Here is an 8,664-nt window from a genome sequence, read left to right on the forward strand (position 1 = left end):
TGGGATCGTGAACTGTATACATAACAGGGTATTTCGGACCGTTAGTCCGGGGTCCCCACAGAGCTGGTATCAGAGCCATCCTGACTGTAGGAGACCTTAGTTAGCATGGACGTTAGTTAGGAGACAAGTAATTGGGAAAAACTATTTACGAAACAAATTATTTCTTTAGTCGGAAGCATAGCTTCTACTCCTCTTGTTTCTTCAAAACTTCTAAATTCTTATCTCTCCGCTTTATAGAAGTGTTTGAAAATTCTTACTCTATTGTCTCATCCACTTCAAACCTACATATTGGACGATGTCTCCAACTCAGACCGGAGACTCAAACTCAAAGATACATCAATCCCACAGGAAGACTCATGAATCTCCAACGACAGCTATTGAAGATTGGAGGCCGACTTAGTGTGCACATAAAAGAATGATAATATCATGTCTTTGGTTATCACCAAAGTCTGTCAAGGAGCTGACCCTGTTCCTCCGTGGACATGCACTTTTTGCAGTCGTCAGGGATCAAGTCCTCAGTTTCTTGACTAGTAATTTTTAGGCCAGCCACCAGAAGTTGCCAACTTCGGGAGCACCTCAATAGCTACCTCTTCAAAACCTCATGTTTCCGGGATGTCGAGACTAGAAGTTCTACACAGTTTCTGCCTCCACTTCGACATCAACGGCTCAACACCCGGCCCCTTCACCACCAACTGCTACAATGATCCAAGTTGAAGTTGATGCTGACAATATGAAGACGGCGACATATGTGACCAGCCCCCAAACCTATAGGATGGATAGGACAAACTCAATCTCTTTGATTGAGCTACCCCCGCGCATTAGGAATTTCTGGGTACTTAGAGTACCATGTCTGGTTTGATGATTGCTTGTATTTCCCTAGTGTGCTGCCTTGAGTGTTTGTATCTGTTTGTTGTGTGTGTGTTTGTCTTGCTATTTAGGTCTAAAAACATTCTGAGTGTGATAACCCAGCGTAGGAAGCCTCTCTAAGATGTTTTCACCCTCATCTACCTTGCCGTTAAAATGCTAACTGCTAGTTTTCTGAGAAGTTAGCCTTGTTAACAGTTGTTTTCAACCGTCGGAAAAACTAACCCAGGCCCCTATCTTCGATAACTACTTTCAAGATCAACTGAAGCATCTCTACTACGCCAAGAAAGCAGAAGCCCATACCTTCAAGAGTGACTGCACCTCTGCAAGAAGACATACTAACTTGGTCTAACCTCAGAGCATAATCGCGCTAACCTCGAGGATATCTTTTTAAAACTACCCTCTAACACACTGTCTAACAAGCTGAGAGAGCAATAGCGTCAAAGCAAAGCTACACCACATGGTTCATCTGGTCCTCATCAAGTGAAGCTCCTGAAGATACCTCAAGACTCAAGGTTAGGTGTAATTTACCCGCTCACTTCTTATCTGGTATAAGTCAGCCCCGACTCTCAAGCTGAAGATTGTCTTCGACGCCCTCTGTTGCGGCTTCATATGGATACCAACCATGCATTTCTTCAACTTACTAACTCACCGCGCGTCCCATATGGTTGAGTTAACACCGTGAGTGCCTCTTGAAGTTGTGGTCTGCACGTCGCCCCCGAAGATCCTTCAGCTGAACAAGGAAGACCGATGACTTCTTCAGAAGCCCTAGACAGAACTACAAGGCAGAAGCTCTGAGTTTTTCCGAGAACCAGATGGAAAATCTTAAGGGTGGAAGACTTCGTCTTCCACTAAAATCAAGCTAACTCTAAAAAGGTTTTCAGCCCTGCTCAAGCACCGTTGGGTGCACTAAGCCTCCCACAGTCTTGAACCTCCGCCAGGATCGTGAAGAAGCTACAGATCCAACACCTGCATGGAGTAGTCAACCCTTCACGAAGCTTTCCCTCGGAAGAAATCTAACATGTCTCTCAGAAGCCGAAGTTGCGACCCTCTCAACAACGGCACGCCGACAGAAGAATGGAGTCTAACTTTCGTTAAGCTTTACAACCCCTCCAGTTCTACGCTCAGTAATCTCGGGACGAGATTATTTTAAGGGTGGAAGATCTGTAACACCCCAACTTTTGCAACCTTGATTAGTTGTCCATATTTCAAAAATCAGGGGGAACAAAAACTTTTTCTTTAGACTAATTAAGACGAATTGCCTTGATCTATCTGTTAAGATGAATTTCTTTGACCTGTTGGTAGATGTATTATCTTGTTTTGCTTGTTGAGTTTTGTCTTTAGTTACCTCAAAGAACAACACCTCTAGTGGTTAAACAAGCAACTCACCAAATAAAACACATGTGTGGCTTAGGAAGAATTATTTTCCTTCTTACTACATCAAACCTCTCTCCTGATGACAACATGAGTGTGCCACCTTGATTTTTCTCCTTGTGGTGCAACCTAGCTCAATCATCCTTAATTCAAAACTTGGGATCATCTTCCCCTAGCTACATCCCTCTCTTATACCCACTCATCCTTGTTGATTTTGAGGCCATGTCGACCATCTGTGTTGACAGGCTTAAATGTCCAGACTTTGGCAATTGATCTCTAAGCACCCACAACTGTTATTGTTGACTTCAATGCATGGATCTCATCCATGCAACATCCTCTTCAACCTCCACATCCTGCATGTCTCAATCTATCCTTGCAACTCCTATATTCAACTTGATCTCATACCTTATCCAGTGTTTCTGCACTAGATCACTTTCTTTATTTTCACCTCTTGTTTTTATTCAAGTTAAATCTTCACAAAAACCAAGAGTGGGAATGATGGGTACATTTTGTATCCACCATCTACCCTTGAGAACACTTCTCCCTAAAATAAGTTTTCTCTCTCAAAGGTCCTATTGATTTTCCTTCTCTAGTTTTATCACAAAACTACTTCTAGTTTTATTAAATCTTTTCAAAATAATTCTTCAAAGAAAACAAGGAACTAAAATGGGTTTTGTTTTTCATCCCATTTCTACCAAGTACTGATTTCTAAAACATTACTCTCTGTTTTGTTTTGGTTTTTAACAAAAGGCTTGTTTATGGTACCTATACCATTTCTTGTTTACTTTAAATTTGAGAAAAACTCTACTTTACTTGAGAAAGTAAGTAGAATATTTTGAACTCCTATGTTCCAACTAGTTTTCTCTCAACATCTTCAAAATTCCACTTGAGTTCATTCCCAATTGTCTCTAGACAATTGAGGTGTGTCCCATACCCTTCAATTAAACTCTTTTTCAAATGGCAACTCTTGCACATCTTATGCACATCTCTGATCCACCACATTGTATCCCCTCCATCCCCCAATTTTTGATCAAATGGATGATCATTTGATACTTTCAAATCACTCCCTATTGACCTCTTATTTGAATAGCAACTTATGTTTCATCATATCCATCTCAATCCTCTATTCTTTTCTATTATCACATTGACCTCATGAATTGATGATTTATGTCACAATATTCATCCTTGTGAGTATTGGAATACTTAACTCACCATCCCATCTACCTTGATAGGCTCATGCATTGTTGCATGTGATCAATCCCAATCCTTCCAAAATTGAATTCAAATAAAAACTTCTAATCATCAAATATACCTTTGGGTCTATTTTTCATCTTTTGTTAGTCCCAACCATAGTGGTAACAATTATCCTTGGAGTACATGTCACCCTTCCCATTATTTCTATCTATATGTATCTACTTCTATTTTTATCATCATCAAAGTCACTCTTTGACATTTTCTCCTCAACATCATGCACATATCTATTCACATGGATGTTGTGCCTCTCCCTCACATTGTTCACTTGTATTTGGCAAGAATGGAGCCGGCCAATTATGTTGGCATGGCAAAAATTTCGGCCAGCCCCTTCCTCTTCTTTTCCTTCCTCCACAAGCTTTGCCTCCCAACTACCCCAATCACTAAATGGGCAGCCACTGTCGTCGTGGTGAACGAGCAGATGCCATAGGATGGCTTAGATTGGGGCCGAATGGACGCAAGAGGATTCGGGGGAGGGTTTGCGATCAGGTGGGAAGAGATTCCGGATGGTTTCCTCAAGAACTTGGCCAAGGCCAGAAGTTGAAGAAGAAAGACACAAGGAAGAACTCCCTCTAGATCACCATGTTCATAGATTCACACAGCCATGTGCTCTCGCCTTCCTACATACACGCGTACATACTTGCCCGTGAAGATGGGCTGCCCCCTCTCCTTATATAGGGGAGAGGGTGGCTTACACTGCAAGAAACCCTAATGGCATCTTTGACTGGACAAACTACTTTACAGAGTTACTGTACAAAGCTACTTTAACTGGCTACTGTACAAAGCTACTTTAATCATAGATGACTCCGGGGCCTTCTTTTATCATAGCAGCTGACGTCCCCCGGCTTCTTTCTCCGTCACCTCTCTCTTTGGCGCCAGGGCTCTGAATAAAGTTACTTGGCGTAGCTCATCCTTGTCTTCTTGCTCTGAAGAGAATCTTTGACCAGTCCTGCCGTCAGGCTCTCCTTTCCGGTATCTTTTATACCGGGTCCCGGCATACCCCTTTGGGGATACCGGCTTAGCCTTGCTCTCCCGGATTCCTTCTAGGCTTCCGGCAAGAACATTAAACCGGTATCTCAATGGCTCAAACCATCCGGTTTGGCATGCCTTTGGCATACCGGGGGTTATCCCCCCAACATTAGTCCCCGAAGCTGGTATAGCCTGGAGGATTTTATCCTACAGACCATGCCAGGTTTTCATCTTTCTAAGATACCGGTTTAGTCACTCATCTCTTGAGCTTAGTTCCGGCACCTTTACCCTTGTTCCTTTTCTTCTCTTTGCAAGGCTCGTTCCGGCATCTCTTTTTTCCGGCACCACGTGTCTCTGCTCCTTCCTCGGCGAAGTCGAGAGTATATCGGGCCCCGCGCCTGTCAGTGACATGCGCACTGTAACTGACGCGCCAGTGCCCGCTGTCACATCGTTTCGACTCCCGCGCACGCATTTAATGCACCGCAGCGGATCCCACTACCTCTTCGGGATCCCGCGTGCGCCTCCGTGTGGCCTCCGTTTTCGCGCGTGTATCCGTTCGCCACGTGGCGGCCCAAGGTGCGAACCGTCGCGGACATCACTCCGGCGACCCGCGGCATGGGCAAGGATCGGCTGCCGGCACCTGATCCTGTCGGGGATCGGTGTTCTGAGGAGCACTTCATGCGGCTCCGGGCTGCCGTAAAAGAGCTTGACAGCGCGTGGTACGATTCCACGAACAATCTGACGGTATGTTTTATTAACTTTCAACCTTTGCCGGTTTCTTCGTTTCCGGTTCTGCTTTATCTTTTCCTTAGTTTCATGCCGGTTTCTCTCTTGTCTATCTTCCCAGTCCCCGAGTTTTGTGGTGAGAGCGCAGCTCTTAGCGCAAAACTTAACTTAAGTTTTTAGCGCAAAACCGGCACTGCCAGTCCCCGAGTTTCGGGTTAAACATCTTCTTCTTAACACATAATTTACCTTAGAAATGCGCAAAACCGGCACTGCCAGTCCCCGAGTTTCGGGTTAAGAACTTGGTTCTTAGCACAAAATTTTACCTTATTTCTTCTTTTTCTTGAACAGGTCACCGCTGACACTCGGAAGGCCCTCTTCGAGGAGCTTTTATGGGAGCACCGGGAGCTCGCTGAGGCACATGACAAGTGCCAAGGTAAGTTTTTCGCTTCACCGGCATCTTTGCTACCGGAAACCTCTTTTCCTTGTGATATTTACAATTTCTGTTCAACAGTGATCCCGGAAGCTTCCATCGATGCTCTCAAGGAGCAGCTCGCCACGGCCCAACGTACTATTTTTTCCTTTCTCCTTTGAACTTGGTTTCTTTTCAGTTTTACTAGTGTAGCCTTGCTAACACTCATTTTTCCGGTTACAGGGGAGAAGGATGAGCTCAGCCGGCAGCACCAGGAGGAGCTAAACGCCCTCAAGACCAGCTACCAGGAGCTCAAGTCTCAGTTGATTCAGCTGGGGCTTGACCACGCCAAGGCCCTCAAGGCCGCTGAAGTGACCGCAGCGGCCAAGTTGGACGAGGCTCGGAGAATGCCTGCAATGCCACCGTGGTGTTGCGGGCAGAGCTGGAGGAGATGACCAAGGCCCGGAAGGGTGCCGAGGAGAAGGCCGCGCGGCTGGAGGAGGGGCACAAGGAGTGCGATCAGCTGATCCTGCAGACCGACACACTTGCCCTCCGTAAGTTGTTTTCTTTTACACTTTGACTACTGCATACGAGCCTTTTTTCCTTCGACCCCATTTTTGTTTCCGCTATCTTTCCGTCCGGTCTCTCTTCTTCCGGATTCTTTTCTCTCCGGTCTCTTTTTCTTCCGGTCTCTTTTTCTTCCGGTCTCTTTTTCTTCCGGACTCCTTTTCTTCCGGTCTCTTTTTCTTCCGGACTCTTTTCCTTAAGCTTTTTCTTTCTTTGCACAGGCCTCTTTCCGGACTCGCAGAGGTATGCCGTCAAGAAGGTCGACGCGCAGCGCAAGGACAAAGGCCAAGCGGATCTTACCGTGCCATGGACGCCCAAGGACCATCTGGTCGCGCTTAACGCGCGGGTGTCCCATATGCGCTGCATAGACCGCAATCTTTCGGACATCCCTGATGTAGCTACCCAGCTATACAGGACTTTATGGCTCGGCGAGGAGGTGCCGGACACCTTCTCCCTCATCAACGACCGCCTGAAAGGTGCCGGCAGAGGATCCGCGAGTGGCAGTGCTCTGCTGCCCGCGCTGGAGCGGACTCCGCCCTCCGCGTCGCCTGCTCCTGGTACCCGGAGCTCAATCTGGACGCCCTTACCGGCGTGCGCGAAGGCGCAGAAACGGATCTGGACCCGATCCTCTCCGCCAAGCGGCAGGATCGCGCGTACCGCATCGCGGAGTATGCCGACATGCGCACCTTCATCCCTCCCCCTCCTGGCGTCACGGATTATCTCGACGAGGAGGAGGGTGAAGCCGAAGAAGAGGTCCTGGGCGATGCTGGTGCCGGCGATGCTCCTCCGGAGGCCCCTGCTGCATGATGATTTCCTTTGAAGTGTTTGCTCATTATATCTGTTGGTCCTGTTGCTTTAAGACAATATCTGTTAAATTCTGCCCCGGAATGCCGGGGCTTATGATGTAAAACTTAAGTTTGCCTGTGGTTGTGCTACAACATTTCCTGCCGGTAAGTTATACCGGTAGCTAAGTACTTATGAGTTTGCCTTAACATATTTTGCTTTTGGTTCCGCTTTTATCCTGCACTGCAAAGATTTCTCAATTGCTTCCGCATCCAATTTGATGCATACTTGGTTCTTTTGCCTTGGCTCTGCCTGCCTTCTCTGGGCGTTCTTTGGCGTATGAGCACAAGGTTCTTTCACCAAACAAGCATCTTCTTGAACTTAGAAATAACTTTGAAATTTTGCAAAAAACCGGTTTAACCGGGGTTAATTAAATTTTTCAGATTGTTCTTTCCTGCTCTCCCTTTTCGCAGTTCATGTGCTTATCCCCTACCGGTTTATCTTGCTTGCCATGAAGCCGGTTTGCGGACAGCAGCAGAGTCGAAGACTCCGGTAGGATTTAGCACACTACTAAACCGGAAAGAAAAAACATTCAATAAGCAACCGGTAAACTGAAAAAAATAGACAAGTTACATGCAACTTAAGTTGGGGTAGTCCCCGAGATTCACTCAAGGTTCCGGCATCTTTTATTCATAGCATATAAGGTACAAAAAGGAACTTCTTACACCACCACTTCAAGAGTAGAAAGGACGCAACAGAGCTACGTTCCATGGACGCTTGCTCTCCTCGCCGGACCTGTCCGCCTTTCCTTTCTTCCATTCCTGTGCATCTATCAAGTAGTATGCATCATTGTGAAGCACCTTGCTTACAATGAAGGGACCTTCCCACGGTGGCAAAAGCTTATGCCGGCCTTCAGTGCGCTGCACCAGGCGAAGTACAAGATCTCCCTCCCGGAAAACTCTTGGGTTAACCTTCCGGTTATGATAGCGTCTTAGGTTTTGCTGGTAAATGGCTGTTCTTGCCAAAGCCAGCTCTCTTGCTTCTTCTAGCAAGTCCACATCGTTTTCTCTGGCCTCTTTGACCTCTTGCTCAGTATAGAGCTGTACCCTTGGTGAATCATGGATGATATCGGTTGGTATCACCGCTTCTGCTCCATAAACCATGAAGAAGGGAGTGTATCCGGTAGACCGGTTTGGAGTTGTTCTTATACTCCACAGTACTGATGGTAGCTCATCGAGCCAACATCCCGGTGACTTTTCCACCGCATCAATGAGTCTAGGCTTGATACCGGAAAGCACCAAGGCATTCATTCTTTCTACTTGGCCATTGCCCTGTGGATGTGCCACTGAGCACAAATCCAACCGGATGTTCTTTTCTTCACAGAACCTTTTGAACTCTCCTTGAGCAAAGTTGGTTCCGTTATTAGTGATGATGCTGTGCGGGTATCCATACCGCAAAATGACATCTTTCAAGAATTTCACAGCTGTATGCCCATCACACTTTGCGATAGGTTTTACTTCCAGCCACTTGGTGAACTTATCCACCATGACCAAGATGTGAGTCATGCTGCTTCTTGCAGTTTTGAATGGTCCAACCATGTCAAGGCACCAAACAGCGAATGGCCATGTTAGCGGTATTGTCTTTAAACCGGATGTCGGTATGGTTTTGCTTGGCGTACCTCTGGCAGCCGTTGCATTTTCTTACCAAATCCTCAGCATCCT

The 8,664-nt window shown here is 46.4% G+C and overlaps 1 long non-coding RNA gene across 1 annotated transcript; it reads left to right on the plus strand.

The window, feature by feature from the left end:
* Positions 1–5,250: 5,250 nt before the first annotated feature.
* Positions 5,251–5,986, plus strand: LOC139835226 (uncharacterized). The gene is made up of 3 exons (XR_011750995.1): positions 5,251–5,617; positions 5,696–5,749; positions 5,837–5,986. It is a non-coding gene; the product is annotated as an uncharacterized lncRNA (long non-coding RNA).
* Positions 5,987–8,664: the final 2,678 nt, after the last annotated feature.

This window comes from Lolium perenne, chromosome 2, assembly GCF_019359855.2.
Source record: "Lolium perenne isolate Kyuss_39 chromosome 2, Kyuss_2.0, whole genome shotgun sequence".
NCBI classification, from domain to species: domain Eukaryota; kingdom Viridiplantae; phylum Streptophyta; class Magnoliopsida; order Poales; family Poaceae; genus Lolium; species Lolium perenne.